Source organism: Maylandia zebra, linkage group LG7 (genome assembly GCF_041146795.1).
Source record: "Maylandia zebra isolate NMK-2024a linkage group LG7, Mzebra_GT3a, whole genome shotgun sequence".
Classification (NCBI taxonomy): Eukaryota; Metazoa; Chordata; class Actinopteri; order Cichliformes; family Cichlidae; genus Maylandia; species Maylandia zebra.
The window spans coordinates 39,216,310-39,233,969 of NC_135173.1; the positions used below are offsets into that span (position 1 = coordinate 39,216,310).

Consider the following 17,660-nt stretch of genomic DNA (forward strand, 5'->3'; position numbering starts at 1 on the left):
TACAAACTTGCATCAGATGCAGCTACAAAAAATCATCTGAAGAACAAAGCACACTATGACCAACGCGTGAGAGATCTGCCTTTGGAGAAGGGAGACAGGGTTCTCATTCAGAATGTTGGAATAAAAGGCAAGCATAAACTGCAGGATCATTGGAAATCTACACAGTATGTTGTAGTGGAGAAGTTGCCTAACCTGCCTGTTTATAAGGTAAAACCAGAACATGGACCAGGTGTACTCAAAACTCTCCATCGAGACCACCTGTTGCCCATTGGTTATATGGTCAGGATGCCTAATCCATCGGATGACACAGGACACATTAAGAGACCCGTAACCAGAGCACATCGTGCCCAGAAAAGTCAAGCAGTTAAACCGCCTGATCCAGTTGAAGAAAGTGACACAGCATCATCAGATGAAATGTTTGAAGCTGTCCATAATCCTCAAAGTTTTGGCGTGCAAGAGGTCAGGAGACAACTGGCAACGCCACATCAGACTTCGGAAGAGGATGACACTTCTGAGGAGGAACATTTTGAAGCAGCAGAAAGTCAACCAGTAGAAGAAAGTGAAAGTGAAAACTCATCTGGAGATGATACACCTACTATGCTGGAATATGATGCTCAAGAGACAAATGAGTCTATGGGAGAGCAAGAAGAAGAACGGGAAACAAGTTCACCCTTTTCAAACAGAACCCGAAGTGACAGTTCTCATAGAAGTACAAGAAATGAGAGTGAGCAGTTCTCCACATCCCGAAAATCCCTGAGGAAACCAAAACCACCCTTGAGATTGACCTATGAAAAGCCAGGTCACCCATCTTGTGAGCCTGTTACCATCATGCACCATGGTATGGTCATTCAACTAAAATTAAACCCTCCAGACATCAGTGAACCAAAGGGACGTTCTAAGAAGTTCTTAGGAAGTGAGGAAGACCATCACCCTGTAAAGCTAAAGAAAAGTCAGAGGTGTGATGAGGACATCTACACGGTTAGAAGGGGGAGGGTGTAGTCCTGTTTGCAATTTTTCGGGCTTGCAGTGTAAAGAAAAAAGTCTACTGTTATAAAAAATGAGAGAGAGGTTTCTACCCGGATGGACCCTGTTGTTTTCTCACCCCTGGCTGTTTTCTCACCCCTGGCTGTTTTCTCACCCCTGACTGTCTTCACTACCGGTGAACTAACTGCCCGTTTCTGATTGCCCCACTAACAAACTCATTGGACTCGTGAGTACTAACTGGAACTAAAGTGCACGTATTTTGTTTTATGGCTCAGTTTGAATGAAGCGGCCATCAGTTTTAGGCCTCACCGCACCCGAACTTCGAATCAGGCCTGCAACAAGCACATGTAGTCTGGACAGGTTAAAATGTGTGTGTGTGTGGGCCCACTGTTACAAATTTGGTTTAAATTGAGTAAGTGTGTAGTTTTAATCAAAGTTATTATCAAAGGTTGAAATCCATCCATTTTAAAGGTGTGAGCTGTTGTAACTGAAATAACAGTTGGCACCTAAGAAAGAGGTATTTTGTGTTGATAATCTTTTATTTATAATCCATGTAGTCACATTTACAGTATTTTTGTTTATTTGAATTCAATTCATTTTATAAAAGTAACTGTTTATTTTATTCATTTCTTTTTGTCTAAATAAATACCCGGTGAGGGATAAATTTGTGTAAAATACAGTTGTGGTGATCCTTATTAGTTAAATTAGAGGGTATCAGGTATCATTACTAGCAGCACTACGAACCCAGGCCCAGTCTCATTGTACTATATACTCTAGCTTTACCATAGCTACGTGGGACCTGGGTTACAATAGCATAAGGGGGTCAAGGCCAATACACCACTATGCATGCAGTGCAAACTGAACAACTTGTTGATTTTCTAGTATAACTCATGAAGCCCTATTTCAAATGAAATGCAGTTATTCACAGGCAATTCAGACAAATAGACATACTTCTTTTCACTAGCTAATGAATATTCACTCTACTTGTTTAGCTTTCTGGCTCACTAAAGAGGAACAACTTGTGAGAGCATACGGGCGAAAGAGAGCTTTTTTATTTTTAACTAGGTGCTAGTTTGCAAAATATAAAATTCACTTTGATCTGTCGAGATCAAGACACAAAGAAAAAGCTCCGGTTATGGTACCTTTCGGTATATATTGTTTGCACTTGGATTATAGAGGGACATTTCAAGAAACTACTTAGTCTAAGCTGTGGGAATGGAGCAGACAGTGCTATGTGACGCTATGTGACGCACTCAGCTGTATTAAAGCTGCTTGTGTATTCTGTGCACTGTATTTCAGTGTGCAGCCATCACCGTGTTTGTAACTGTGTGTCATCCTGTTCTCTAAATAAAATTGCAATGTGCATGTAGTCCTGTCTTGATAAAAGATATGACATTTCTATCAGCGTGTCGGCTTGTGTGTGTGAGTGACGTCACATGCGGACAAAGGTCCCGTCCTGTGCAGTCTGTGTGGCAGTCTGTCGGCCAGAGAGACAGAGAGGGTGAGAGAGAGAGAGAGAAGGAGAGAGCCGCGCCAGCGCAGAGAGGCACGGAGACGAAGCAGAGAGCGCAAAGGCTTCGATATCTGGGGGGGAAATTAAAACAACTTGCATTTTTGAAAAAAAAAAACAGCCAAAAAACAACAAAGCCAAAAAACAAACAAAATCGGGACATAGCGGTGGGAAAATTTGACCGATCTTTCGCTTTTTTCCCCTGCACGGACATAAAATGAAAGGGTTACCTGGCTGCATGTTGGATTTTAAATCTTACATTACACCGCTGCGGCGTTGACTTCAGAGTTGCGCAGGCAGAGTCTGTATGAGTTGTCTGTTGGAGGAATTTTAGACACTCCGGATCAAACTTGAGTTGGACATCCAGGAACCAGTCAGGGAGTAAGCTAAACCACCTACCCACTGCTCTCACTGCATGCAGGACACTGTAAGTATTTGATATCTTATCCTCACTGTTGAGAGATTTCCCCACAATTTAACATTTGTTACATAGAGGGGGTACATGTATAGGTTTATGTGGACCGCTGTCTTACTATGCACATATGCCTAAGAGTGGGCATCTTTTCATAATCAAAAGTATACCTGCCACGTAGACGTGGCGATAGAGCAGTCAGTTCAGATAAAGGCTTTGATGGTATTAGCAGATGCCTGGAGCCCCTCAGCGCACCGTTATTTCAACGGGAGACGCGCAGTTGTGCGTCTATAGAGGATGTGAGAACAGGGACGCGGCTGGAATGAAGGACTTGTTGCGCCAGAACTGGGCTCTTTATCAAACTCTGGGATTGGAACAACACTTGTAAATGGGAGTGAGAGGAAAAAAATAAATGGGCGTTGGGTGTAGGAGTTTATAAAGGCTGACATCTGTTTAGATTTTCCACGCTGATCTCGTTATAGAGAATGTGTTCTTATGATCTTATTTTAGATTTCTTTATCGAATCTCTGCGTCTTCCTCCCCCAAATCAAATCTAAACTCATTCTAACCAGCATCGGTTATTCAAGAGAAAACACTTGTGCTGTCAGTGTGAGTATTACAGATGACCAAACCACCAGCAGCATGTTGAAGCATTTCTTGTAGTGCTGGCGTCTTTCCAAAGAAAACGCCTTGACTCTGTCTTCTGCCGGCAGGCGTCAATCCACCCTACTCAAGCCCTAAAAATCAACTGTAACTGTTACAATTTTAGCAGACTTTAGTAACACCTTCGGGAAACAAAGTGATTTAGTTATTTATCGAACACAAGATAGTTAAGTTTAACTGTATGAATTTAGGGTACACAGGCTTCACCTGTTATGGCAGAGATGGATAGCTCAGAGGTCCAACTTGTAGTCTAAAAGTCAAAAGGAGCAATAATTCCAACATCTTAAGACCAACTGGGATGGAATGCTTGGGTTTTTTTTTTTTCATCTGACAGGTTCTGATCAGATGCTGTGTTGTTTGTCGGTTAGTCATAATAAGTCATGCATAACAAACTGGAGATAAATATACATGAAACAGCTCTTGTGGGGACCTTGCTGACTGTTATCGGACAAAAGCACGTCTTAAAAGCTCTGTTTCTGTTATTGGCACTGTGAAACACTCTTAATGGAAAAATCTGAATCTCCCTTGAGACCCGTGGGACTTAATTTAGAACAGGTTTGCTCAAACTTTAACTTGCCCAACAATTAAGCTGAGTTAAGATGTTCTAGATGATATAGGGTGAAATGAAGCCATTGAGTTCTGTCCTTACTTGAGTTTTCTTAGTCAAAACTCCCCATGGCAAATTTCCATTTGAAGATGAACCATTTCACATCTATACAAGAGATAAAAAGGCATAACTGAGTACTTTTATGTTTCCTGAAAGAGCTCTTTTGAGCCACACACATCTGGTTTGTCATCAATCTCCACAGACCTCAGGGATGGATTTCTGTTACCTTAGCCTGGGTCATGCATTCAAATAAACACAGTTGGCTGTGTTCTTGCTTGGAAAGTGACAAAAGACTTCACAGCTGTGTTGCTGATGTGATGCGTTTTACTGGCTCCTTTTAGTTCCTGTTATTGGCAGTTTGCTCATTATATGCCTATTCCTTCTAAAGTATTATTATTGTTTTGAAGAATGTTATACACCCACCAAAAAACCTTGAAACTTGACCAGAAAAGTTTATTAAGTTCATGACCTTCCTTTTTTTTATCAAAGTTTCCACATGCACCCAAGATATGTGATAAGACCGCAGGGTTTCTGTGTCATCAAAGTAAATTTGAACTGATTGAGAAGGCCTGCTGTAAGGGAAAAAAGGTGCTTGATACATGCTGTCACTCCCTTTTGATGTTTCCTGATTAACACTAATTTGGGACTCAAATGGTGTCTCTGTGTCTGAGTGGGTGTGTTTATTTGTGTATTCACAAGAGAGAGTGAGACCACTGCTTACCTACCACCCGCTGTCACAGGTCTCAGGGGGTCTTTGATGCTAAAGAGAGTGATAGGACCATTAGCACTCCTGAAGAGAGATTTCAAATGACTTTGGCTGCATCCACACTAATGCGTTTTTGTTTGAAAACGCATAGTTTTCTCTCCGTTTTGGCCTCCCGTCCACACTGAGACGGCATTTTCCCCAAGGAAAACGCAGCGTTTTGAAAACGCTCTCGAAAACGAATACATTTCAAAACGGAGCTGTCCCTTCACAGTGTAGACACTCGAAAGCGCAGACTTTCTTAAACGATGATGCGTTTTAGTCATGTGACGCAGTCATGTGACCAATTAAACAAAGATAGCGGAGGGCATTGTACAGCAGTTGTTTTGATTGCTCTCAATTTTGACAGCCCTAAAAAAGATTACTATCAGTTTGTACATGCTCCAGATAGCTTTTCTTCAAATTCTTTAATTCTCACTCGCATTTGCGCATGCGCAGGACTGGAACGTAAGCGTTTTCAATGTGGACGCACAACTCTGTGAAAACGACTGAAAACGCTAGTGTGGACGCAGAGCGTTTTCAGACGAAAACGCCGTTTTCAAATCCATCCGGGCTAGTGTGGACGTAGCCTTTGAAGCGACTTTAATCATGGATTCGACATTCTCGACATTTCTTACAGCCTTAAGCAACCAGAATGAAAGATTTCTCTTTAATAGTTTGTTGAATATCGATTTAGTTTTATTTACTTATTTGATGGATAGTGTGGATAAGTTAGATTTTAATCTGATCATAAAAAAAACTAAGAAACAGGAGATCAATCCAACAAGCACAGTGGTTCAATTATTGTCATATATACAAAATCTCACATTTTTTGGACATTTCTTTTCTGGGAAATTCTTCAGTAGTGTAGTGAGCCACATAGTTCTTATTTACTGAACTAGGTCAATTTGTTCACTCTTGATATAGCTTATTTAAGTCATTCTCAAGTACTTATTTAAAAAACAACAACTGTATAAATCTGCTTTTTTTCATTTAGCATCATCTTATGGTAACAAAAATAACATTTTCAAGTAGCTGCAGCACTCTGTGACACACAAACCAAATTAATTTAGTGCAACATTTTACAACTTACACAGCTACTGTAGAGTGTTGTAAAATTAAGACATAACTCGGGAAGAGAGAAAGTGAGAGATGATAGTGTCATACAACAAGCAGGAAAAAAAAACAGATAAGTGTAAAAGACTTATGATGCCATTGTATTAAAAAACAGTTGATGATGATTTAAAGTGACAGTGTTTGAGTGCTTTTGTTGAATGATACTTTGTCTATATATAGATTTAGATATATATATAGGCCACAAACATTTTTATTTACTAGTCAAGTGCACTTAAAATATGGGTAAAGCAAAGAGGCTCAGAGAAGCACCTCGGGTTCTTAGCCCTTAAAGTTGTTGTTGATAGATTTGATGGGGTTACAGAAACATACTCATCTGAAAGTCATTCCAGAGAAGTTGATTCTTTTGACTTCTGACCTCTTTTATCAAACTAAACAGAACTCCCATTGCAAAGACTTACTGTCTCCCCTGAAGATGACTGCTTTATGTTTCCCGTCATGAGCTTTGACGTCCATCAAAAGCCTGGGTTCTTGAAACATCTGTGTTGTGATTACTGGAACCCTGATTTTTCCTCCCCCTATTCTAAGGAACTGCATTCCACCCATTCTTACTCCATAGGTCCAGATTGTTTCCACATTAATGCAGCAACCTGCATGAATGTGTGAGCAGTTGCTGCAGAAAAGAAATTTCTTCAAGGGCCATTTAAACAGGGAAGTAATTCAAAATAGGCTGTTCACAGCTATAAAAAATATACAAAAGATAGAACAAATAGTTATAAATGGTTTTAGAATCACTGATACTCTCTCTGAAGTTATCTTGACTTTTACTTACATACACATGCATTCTTATTAACATGAGTTACAGATATTATGCTCCTCAGTGTCTGCACAGTCTTTGAACATTACTGTGAAGTTAATTAATCAAAATTTAAAAAATGATGCAATAAGGACCTTAAATCTAAAATGAATACAGTAGTTGTGATATATTTTATTATCAGTTACTGTCAATAACATAAACAATATCTGAAAATATCTCTCAAACTTCAGCTTGTTCTTGGTTCTGGGATCAAGTAATTATAGCTGTATATCTCATCTTCTGAAAACATTACCTTTGGCTTTTAATAGATAGACTTTGATAGAATTTGCTCATAACTACTTATTTGGAAGCAGTCGTTTGTTTTTCTCAATGTATGTAGCCATTTCTTCTGTTTATCCACAGGGAGGTTTGTTGCCATCTTCTACCTTTACAATTCATTTTTTTACCTTAGATAAATGGAAAAAAGAAATTGTGGTTTTGACAGGAAACTGACAGCTGTCAGATTAACACTACTGTGGTTGCATGGCTACAGTGATACACAATGAATGTTGTTTTGGGAAGTAAATATATTTGATGTTAATGTAGTTACTGTATATTCCAAACGAACTTCAGATAACGTCATGGCATGCTGGAAACATTCATAAATATTTAAAGAAAGCAGATTTGCACAGTTTGGTAAATCTATACACAAACTGCTCACAACTATCAGTGTGTACATATTATTATGCTGTCATCATGTAAGGTATTGTTTTTTCAATCCACAGTTTAGCTGGTGCTAACAGAAAAGAAAATGGACCCAATATTTACCCAGAAAGATTACATGAATTAGGTTAGAATACACAATCACTTGCACAAAGGGTAGATGTGTATTTACTGCAAAGTGTTTTGGATGCATACAGTACATGTTTTGGCTCTCCAAAATATGGAACAGTCATATTATGTTACCACTTTACTTACAAGTTCTTCTTTATTGAGAGGCAGGCTTTAAGGGCTTAAAAGGATAATGGTCAGTGTGACCAAAAGCCAAGTGTTCATCCATGTGATGTTTACATTGTCAGGAGCTCAACCCACAATGGTGCAGTACTGTAGGCTCGTGCTGCCAGACACTGGACCACATCAGTTAGAGATAAACACATTTAGTGGCTCTAATGCTAACATGGTTCAAGACATAGACCCTGCACTTACCACTTATTTCTCTAATGACCACTCATTAACTTCCTTGTAACAGATCATGTGTGGCTTTGAGGCAGAAGACGGTTAAAATCATCTGAAAGGTGTCCGTCATGCATGAAAGAAAGAGGAACTGAGAAACACCATAATGAGGAAATAATTTTTCAACCCAGCACAAATCATGACTCTTTCTGGGGTTCTGTATTAGTATGATTATTTGGTTCTGTACTTCACCACGCTCTTTTTGAAGTGAAACAATGACACTAACCCTTTTTTCAGATGTTACATAGCATTTTAAAGTAGTATAATTCAATGCAGTCGAAGAGTGAAATGCTCTTTTAAAACAATGCAATGAGGTCTTTAGAATATGAGGAGCCCTGCTTATTCAAGACTTTGTATGTAATCAGAAGGAGTTTAAATTGAATTTTGAATTTAACAGGGGGCCAATGAAGAGAAGCTAACATATGAGAAATATTACCTGTCTTTTTTGTTCCTGGTAGTGATACTTTGTACAAAAACTTAATGTTTCATTGTATTTCAAAGGACATATTTTGATTGAAATGACTCCCACATTACTCATAGTGTTACTGGAAGTATCTAATCAGCCAAATAGATGGCAGCAAATCAAACATGCTGACATAGTCAAGATAACCTGCTAAAGTGAGCATCAAAATTGGGAAGAAAGGTCAATGAAGTGACTTTGACTGGTAAATGGCCTGTATCCACCAATTCACACACAGGTGATGGTAAGCTACATTGTAGTCACAGCCACCCGGTGGCGCACTGACATTGGCGAGGCTGCCGGACACTGGCGCCACCGGGCCCTCTGACCACCACCAGTAGGCAACGGGTGAAGTGTCTTGCCCAAGCCGGGGCTCGAACCGGCAACCTTCCGATTACAAGGCAAACTCCCAACTCTTGAGCCACGATCTCCCCACAACGAATGTGGTTGTTGATGTCAGATGAGTTGGTCTGAACATTTCCGAAATTGCTGATTTACTGGGATTTTCCCGCACAACCGTTTCTACTGTTTACAGAAAATGACCCAAGTAAAAGAATATATCCAGTGTGTGGTAGATGACTGAGTTGATAGGAAATGAACAGAAACTCCAATAACCCTTTGTTACAACTGAGATATGAAGATACTCATTTCTGAATGCATAACACATCAAACCTTAAAGGTACCATACCAAATGTCCATCCTGTGTGCTTATAATAGGAACCAGGCCTCCAATTCAAATAAGGCTTACCAAAATTGGACAATAGACGATTGTAAAAATGTTACCTAGTGTGATAAGTCTTAATTTCCCCTGGATCATTTCGATGGTAGGGCCAGACTTTTCTCTTAAAGCCTTTTATGACCATGGTTTACCAATCTTCCAGTAGGATAACACTCCATGCCACAAAGCTCAAATCATTTCAAACAGGTTTCTTGAACATGACAATGAGTTTACTGTACTCAAATAGTTTCCACAGTCACTGGATCTCAATCCAACAGAGCACTTTTGTGATGTGGTGGAATGGGATATTCCCATTATGGATGTGCAGCTGAAAAATCTGTACCAGTTGTGTGATGCTATCATGGTACTTTGGACCAAAATCTCTGAGGAATGTTTCCAGGACCTTGTTGAATCTCAGCCATGAAGGATTAAGGCAGCTTGGAAGACAAAATGGGATCTGGTATCCAATAAAAAAGGTATCCAATGAGCATACACAGATGAAGATACAGACATATGCATACATTTATGCATATGTAAATCTAGATATATACACAAATTAATCATCATTTCAAATTATGACCACATGCACACATTTGTTTTTATTCAGTGCAGTGCATTAATGGTTTTGACAGGCCAGGTTATTAAAGTGATGAATTTGAAGAACACTTTTGAGTCAAACCCTGAAATCTCTGCAGACGACACTGACGCAATCCCATATTGCATCTGAGCTCCGGTGATGTAATTTGTGGAATCTGGCTCTAATAGTGCAATTTCATTAGAGAACATGCCTGTTAATAAAATCCAGAAAAACAAAAAAACAAAAATAAAAACAAACTGATACATATGGTAGTGACTGTTTAGGTAAAAAAAAAATGTAATCCAGTCATTGTTAAATACTTCAGTTATTATAATAAAACCACTTGTTATAAATGGTTCTTAGACTGTTTTAAATGCATTCATACAACCGTCCATCAATTATTCATCTATTTTAAGCATCTTTTTCTTTCTTTTACAGTTTCTTTTTAAAATATATCTTAAACCACTGTAAGAAGGAGGATTTTTAATAGCAGATTCCCCTTTTTATGCCTTCTAGCATAAAGATTTGCTCTACCTAAACATGTGGGACAGATGAGAAAGATCTTAAAGTTAATAATCTGAGTTACATGACAGTTCCAAAATGAAAAGCTGCATTATATGCCACCACATAGATAATAACTAGTGAGTTGGATTTTGGTTGTCACTAGACTTTCCAAAGCTATGATCCCTGTGAGAATTTATAGCCAAATTAAAACAGCTTTTATATGTTATTTATGATTCTGCTCATTATTTAGAAATAACAAATTGCTGTCAGTGGCTTTGGAAAAACCGAAAGCCACTGTGAAACCGAGCCGCCTCTCTCTATGTAATTTAGAAGTTAACTCCTTCTCCTTGTGAAATGAAACATTATTTTGTCAGTGCATCCAGGAGTAACCGTTCCCAATGTGCTTCTGTTGGTGGTGTGATGAAACGCTGCTCCTTGAATTGCCTGAAATATGATTTTTCATCTTTTAAAATGCACTATTTGTTTATTTATTTTACTGCCATAATGTTTTGGTAGAAAATTCTGTTCAATATTATGTATAGTATACTCGATATATTTAGCCTATCACTGTTTAGTGTGGTTTTTGTCACTAAAGAATATTGTGTATGTTTGAAGCTCCTACATTTTCTAAATGCATTCATATCACTACCAGAGAGCTCTTTTTGAGATAAAAAAAAGCAACAATTAAAGCAAGCCAACAATGTTGGTTATGTATTTCACTACTGAATTGCATTCTTGTTTATTTATGCAATTGTGGTGCTTGATTACACTAATAGTCCTACAAAGGTGTAGTATTCTATTCTATTCTATTCTATTCTATTCCAGTATAATGACCATTTGGGGCCATGTGTGCTGTGATGGAAGTGGTTCGAAGGGTATCATCCTCTGATGAGCTGTGAATCAGCCGGTCACGCCTGCAGTCACTCATGACTCAACACAGGCTCTCAATCCAATCCTTGTTCCGAGTTCTGTCGGTACGCAGCAACTGTTTGAGTGTATGTGCAAGTGTGTGCGTGTGTATGTGGTTTGTAATGATAAAGATAAAGTTAGAGAATGAAAGCCTATGTGGCTGAGTGTTTGTGTGCATGCTAGCTTGTAGAAGCCCTGCGTCTCTGCTTTCTGGGGTGGGAGAGATGGAAACAATGGTCACATTGTGTGGAGAGTTGGCAAAGATGGGAGGAGGGAGCTGGAGGAAAAGACGCAGGCAACAGGAGAGGAAATCTGAGAAGAAAAAGATTGCAGAAGATGAGCACAAGGGCAAAGAGGAGAGGGGGACACAGAGGTGGAAAGAGAAAAGGAAAGAGATTTGGAGGTGAGGGATGGAAGAACCGTGGGAAGTTATGAGACTTTTTGGTTTCAGTTTCATGTTTGAGTTGAACATGGATTAAACACACATTTAAAATTCCCAATAATCAAGCTGCAATCAAATATTTCCTATAGATAATCTAAAATGCATTGAAATGTAGAAAAAAATACTTTTTGAACCCATTTGAAGTACATTTCCAAACATATGGGTAGCCTTGCATAGTGATTCATACCATATACCATGATACATAGTATGAAATAAAATTCCTCCATTTTAGTCATTTTTGATCAATATGTAGTTGTTACATCCTGTGAGGCTGTGGGAGTGTGTGGGGTGTTTGCCCGCTCTCCCCGCCTCTTCCTCTCTTGCCACTCCTACCCCCTCTGTCTCTCTCACTCTCCTCTCTCCCCAGGACACAGCTGCTTTTGATTAGCCTCGTTTGCCACCTGACTCCAGTCAGCAATCACCTCTGAGGCTATTTAAACTGGGGATGAGTGGTGAGCAGGGTGGTTTTTTTTTTCCCCCTCTGTGGTGCGACATGGTTTTTGTGCTAGGTTTTGGACAGACAGCCGCCTTCTGACTAGTGAGTAGATGGGCTTGTGGGCCCTGAGAGTGTCTCCCTGTGTTAAGGAGTAGGGTAGGAAGTGTGGGAAGTGCCTCCCATTTTTGTTTAGTAGTCTACTTGTCTTTTGTTGCTGCGAGTGTTTCCTTTGTTTCTTTGGCATTATTGGTAAAACGGTGTTGCCAGCTCTTTAAGTTAATGTCGTTTGTAATAAACCTATATCATTTGTAATAAAACTATATTAATACAGAACAACTCTGTCTGTTTTCCTTTTCATTCTGTTTCTGGACTCATTTGTTACTGGTCCCCTCACTCGCATGCCTAGATCCCTTCGGGGGGAACGTAACAATGTGGGGGCTCGTCCGGGATCTGAATGGAAGGAACAGCAATTGAGTTTTAGGGAGTTGTTTGCCGGTGGCCTGTTTAGTTGTATGGTATCTGCTGCGCTCTCTCTCCAGTTAGCAAAGGGGAGTGTCTAGCTGAGCGTAAGCTCCTCTTTCAGGCACTCATTTTTTATTTTGCCTTTATTATTTTCGGAGTAATCCCGGGTGGGGATTAGTTCCCTGTCGGGGGTAGGCTTGTCGGTGCTTTGTGCACTTGATGCTTAGCCTTTAAAGTTGCCTTGAGCCTGGTACACTCCAGAAGCTAACTAGGCTGAAATTTTAGTAGGTAGGTCTGGGGAGAGGGTCGGTGGTATTTTTATTTATTGGTTAACCTGCGGCCACACATTTCCCACCTGAGTTTTGGAGGTGGTGTTTCTTTGTTGTTATTGTTAGCCTCAGGTAGTTTTTGTTTTAGATTTAATGGCTACCTTTGATATTGCTGTGTTTAAGGAAAACCCCTCGCTTGGGATAGTGGCCTTGCCAGTGTCTGCCAGTCCACTTGAGCATGGTGTAGCATCTCAGCCTGTTCCGCAGGTGGCAGCTCAAGCTGTAGGTCCATTGGTGTCTACACCTGTTGCTCAGGGGCTGCCTGAGGACAAAGCCATGACATTGCCTCGCTTCGAACCTCTCTCCATTGAATCAAGTGTAGGCTGGAAGCAGGATGCTAAGCTCCGTGTACGCCTGGCTCGTCTCCAGTTGGAAAAGGAGGATCGTGAGAGGGAGTTCCAGCTAAAGGAGTTGGAGCTTAGGCGTTTAGACGCAGAGCTTGCCAGAGCCAGGGAGGTCGAATTGAAAAAGGTGGAGGTGGAGGCGGAGACAGCTGTTAAGTTGCGACAGCTGGAACTCCGGCAGGCTTCTCTTCCTCTGACTGCCTCCATTCGTCAGGCAGACACACCATTTGATGTAGGGAAAAATAGTCGTCTGGTTCCGGTGTTCCATGACACTGAGGTCGACAGCTACTTCGAGTCGTTTGAACGAATAGCCACGGCCTTGCACTGGCCACGGGATTCGTGGGCCATTTTGCTCCAATGTAAGCTGGTAGGTAAGGCTCAAGAAGTTTGTTCCTCATTGTCAGCTGAGGACAGCTTGGACTATGACAAGCTGAAAATTGCTATCCTGCTGGCTTATGAGCTGGTCCCAGAAGCCTATAGGCAGCGTTTCCGGGGGTTGAAAAGGGGACAGGGTCAGTCTTATCTTGATTTCGCCAGGGGAAAAAGGTGTTCTTTTTGATCGGTGGTGTGCCTGCAAAGCCACTGACCTGGCTTCGATCCGGGAACTAATGCTCATAGAGGAATTTAAGAACTGCATTGCTGAGCGCATCGCAGTATATATTAATGAACAGAAGGTTTCCTCGCTACAGCAGGCTGCGACGCTGGCTGATGAGTTCGCGCTCGTCCATAAAACCAGTGTCAGTAGGTATGACCGGCGCGATGCCACAGTGAAGGCTAGCAAGGTGCCAGTTGCACCGCACCCAAAGAGTGAGGTATTTGGGTTTCGTCCCAAGGCAGACCGAAAGTGTTTTTTCTGTTTTTAAGTCTGGCCACTTGATCGCAGATTGTGACGCTTATAAACGGAAACAGTCTCGACTTCACGTAAACCAAAAGGGGTCAGGCTGATTAAAACCATGCCTCCTGTCAGTAGGCCCCCCTCCCCTGAGACCCCGGATGAGTGTTTTAAGCCCTTCATTTTTAAGGGGACAGTTTCGCTTTCTGGTAAGACCGAGGATAAGCGTGAAGTGACCATTCTGCGTGATACTGGTGGTTCACAGTCCCTCATACTAGCTAGTGTGCTTGAATTTAATGAGAAGTCTGACTGTGACTCTAGCATCATCGTAAGAGGTGTTGGGATGAGTTTTGTGCCTGCTCCCCTCCATCGTATTTGGGTACAGAGTGAGCTGGTGAGTGGTTCCTTCTCAGTGGGTGTGCGGCCTTCTTTCCCAATTAATGGGGTGGATTTTATAATGGGAAATGGTATCGTGGGCACTTGTGAAGGCTCAGAAAGAAGACCCTTCATTAGTTAAGTGTTTTACCGCTGCAGCTCAGGATAAGGGTGGTGAGGGGAGCAAGAAGCAGACATTTTTCGTTTGGGAAGGTTTATTGATGCGCAAGTGGACCCCAAGGCCTGGAGAAGACTGGAGCGCAGTGCGGCAGATGGTGGTTCCGACAAGTCTGCGGCGGCATGTGCTACAGTTAGCACATGATCATGCATGGTCAGGTCATTTGGGTGTCACTAAAATGTATGACCGTATACTGCAGCATTTCTTTTGGCCGGCAATGAAAGCAGATGTAGTGCAGTTTTGTAACACCTGTCACACTTGCCAGCTTGTGGGTAAACCGAACCAGACGGTGCCCCCCGCCCCTCTACGTCCTATCCCTGCTGTCGGTGAACCATTTGAGCATATCCTGGTAGACTGTGTTGGCCCCTTTCCAAAGACGCGGGCAGGGAATCAGTTCTTGTTAACCATAATGTGTGTGTCCACTCGATTCCCCGAGGCAATTCCGCTGTGGAGAATCACTACAGCAAGCATTACCAAAGCACTAGTCAAATTCTTTACCACCTCTGGCCTCCCGAAAACTGTGCAGACAGATCAGGGTACCAATTTCATGTCCAGGGATTTTAAACAGACTTTACAGTCCTTTGGAGTTTCTCATTCTGTGTGTAGTGCTTATCACCGAGAGTCACAAGGTGCACTTGAGCGGTGGCATCAAACTCTTAAAGCAATGTTGAGTAAATATTGCCATGACACAGGAAAAAGCTGGGATGAAGGGGTCCCTTTTGTATTGTTCGCTATACGTGATGCGAAGCAGGAGTCTTTGGGGTTCAGCCCAGCTACCCTGGTGTTTGGACATGATGTGCGGGGTCCACTAAAGGTGCTGAAGGAGAGTTTTCTCAGCGGTTGTGTGCCTAAAACTAATGTGGTGGAGTTTATAAAAACATGCAAGGACAGGTGCCAACGGGCTACTTTGTTAGCAAAAGAGGCTCTCTGTGTATCCTAGGCAAACATGAAAAAAACTATTTGATCAAAAAGCAGTGGAAAGACAGTTCCAGCCTGGGGACAAAGTTCTTGTGTTGCTGCCTGTGCCTACTTCTGCCCTCATGGCTCGTTTCTCAGGCCCCTATGTGATAGTGAAAAAAGTGTCTGACACCAACTATATTCTCAACACCCCAGAACACAGAAGGAAGACTCGCCTATGCCATGTTAACATGTTGAAACCATACCATACCAGAGACACCAGCATGACAGAATCACCAGACACTGCTGGGACAGCTGTCCCTGGTTCAGTCCCTGTTACCCTGCCAAGTGTAGAAGTTAAGGGTGATGATGATCTGGGTACCCTTTCTGAGGGACAGCAATGTGGGCGGTTGTCAAATTCTGGTTTTTTTTTTTTGTTTTTTTTTTAGCTAAGGCCGAGGCCAACCTGTCTCACCTTCCTCAGTCCCAGTGTAAAGATGTACTTGACTTGTTGCACTCCTACCCGTCTCTCTTTAGTGACGTACCCTCACGTACCAATGTTTGTGAGCATGACAGTGATGTTGGAGACGCAGCCCCAATCAAGCAGCATGCATACCGTTGCCCCATCGCCAAACGTGAGGTGATGAAAAAGGAAGTTGAGTACTTAGTAGAAAACGGCTTGGCACAACCTAGTTGTAGCCCCTGGAGCTCCCCATGTCTACTAACGCCTAAGTCTGATGGCACACCCCGTTTCTGCACAGATTATCGGAAGGTAAACGCTGTAACGGTCTGACTCTTTTCCGCTTCCTCGTATGGAAGACTGCATCGACAGCATCGGCCCTGCCAAATTCATCACCAAACTTGATCTCCTTAAAGGCTACTGGCAGGTGCCTCTCACTTCCAGAGCTTCAGATATTTCTGCATTTGTCACCCCTGACCACTTCATGCAATACACAGTAATGGCCTTTGGCATGAAAAATGCCCCAGCTACCTTTCAACGTCTGATGCAGTTGGTGTTGGGAGATGTGCCCCAGTGCAATGTGTATCTAGATGATGTAGTGCTATACACAGACACGTGGGCAGATCATATGTCCCTTCTGAGGACAGTGTTTCAGCGGCTAGCCGAGGCCTCGTTGACCCTCAATCTCTCTAAGTGTGAGTTTGGTAAGGCGACTGTCACTTACCTAGGTAAGCAGGTGGGGTTTGGACAGGTCCGCCCAGTGGAGGCGAAGATTGCTGCAATCCTGGACTACCCGAGTCCAACCACCAGACAGGAACTAAGGCGTTTCCTAGGTATGACCGGATATTACCGGTGTTTCTGTAAGAACTTTTCTGTGGTCGTGACTCCGCTGACCAAACTGTGTAGCCCAAAGGTGCCTTTTGAATGGTCAGTGGAGTGCCAGCATGCCTTTGAGTCGGCAAAATCTCTCCTGTGCAGCACCCCTGTGTTGGCGGCTCCTAACTTCTCTTGACCCTTTATGCTAGAGGTCGATGCCAGTGCCGCCGGAGCAGTTCTACTGCAGGATGATGAGGAGGGTGTGTGCCATCCGGTCTGTTATTTCTCTGCGAAGTTCAAACACCATCAGCTGAACTACTCTACCATAGAGAAGGAAGCCTTAGCTCTGCTTCTAGCTCTGCAGCATTTCGAAGTGTATGTGGGCTCCAGTGCTTCCCCGGTGACCGTCTTCACAGATCACAATCCCCTGGTTTTTCTGAACTGGATGTACAACCACAACCAGCGACTGATGCGCTGGGCACTCCTGGCCCAGGATTATAATCTGGTGATCATACACAAGAAAGGTACTGACAATATAGTGGCTGATGCACTCTCACGCAGCTCGCGATAAGGTGTTGTTGTTGTTGTTTTGGTAGAGCTTTAATGTAAGGGAGGGGGGGGGAATGTTACATCCTGTGAGGCTGTGGGAGTGTGTGGGTGGAGTGTTTGCCCGCTCTCTCACTCTCCTCTCTCCCCAGGACACAGCTGCTTTTGATTAGCCTCGTTTGCCACCTGACTCCAGTCAGCAATCACCTCTGAGGCTATTTAAACTGGGGATGAGCTGTGAGCAGGGTGGTTTTTTCCCTCTGTGGCGCTACACGGTTTTTGTGCTAGGTTTTGAACAGACAGCCGCCTTTTGACTAGTGAGTAGATGGGCTTGTGGGCCCTGAGAGTGTCTCT

General features: G+C 42.3%; 1 protein-coding gene across 1 annotated transcript in view; it reads left to right on the plus strand.

Annotated features, from left to right (window-relative positions):
* Positions 1-2,471: 2,471 nt before the first annotated feature.
* lpar1 (lysophosphatidic acid receptor 1) overlaps positions 2,472-17,660 on the plus strand; it is a 41,689-nt gene continuing 26,500 nt past the window's right edge. Inside the window, exon 1 of the mRNA XM_004538390.5 lies at positions 2,472-2,921. The gene's annotated coding sequence lies outside the window, so the exon portion shown is untranslated. The remainder of the gene's footprint in view (positions 2,922-17,660) is intronic.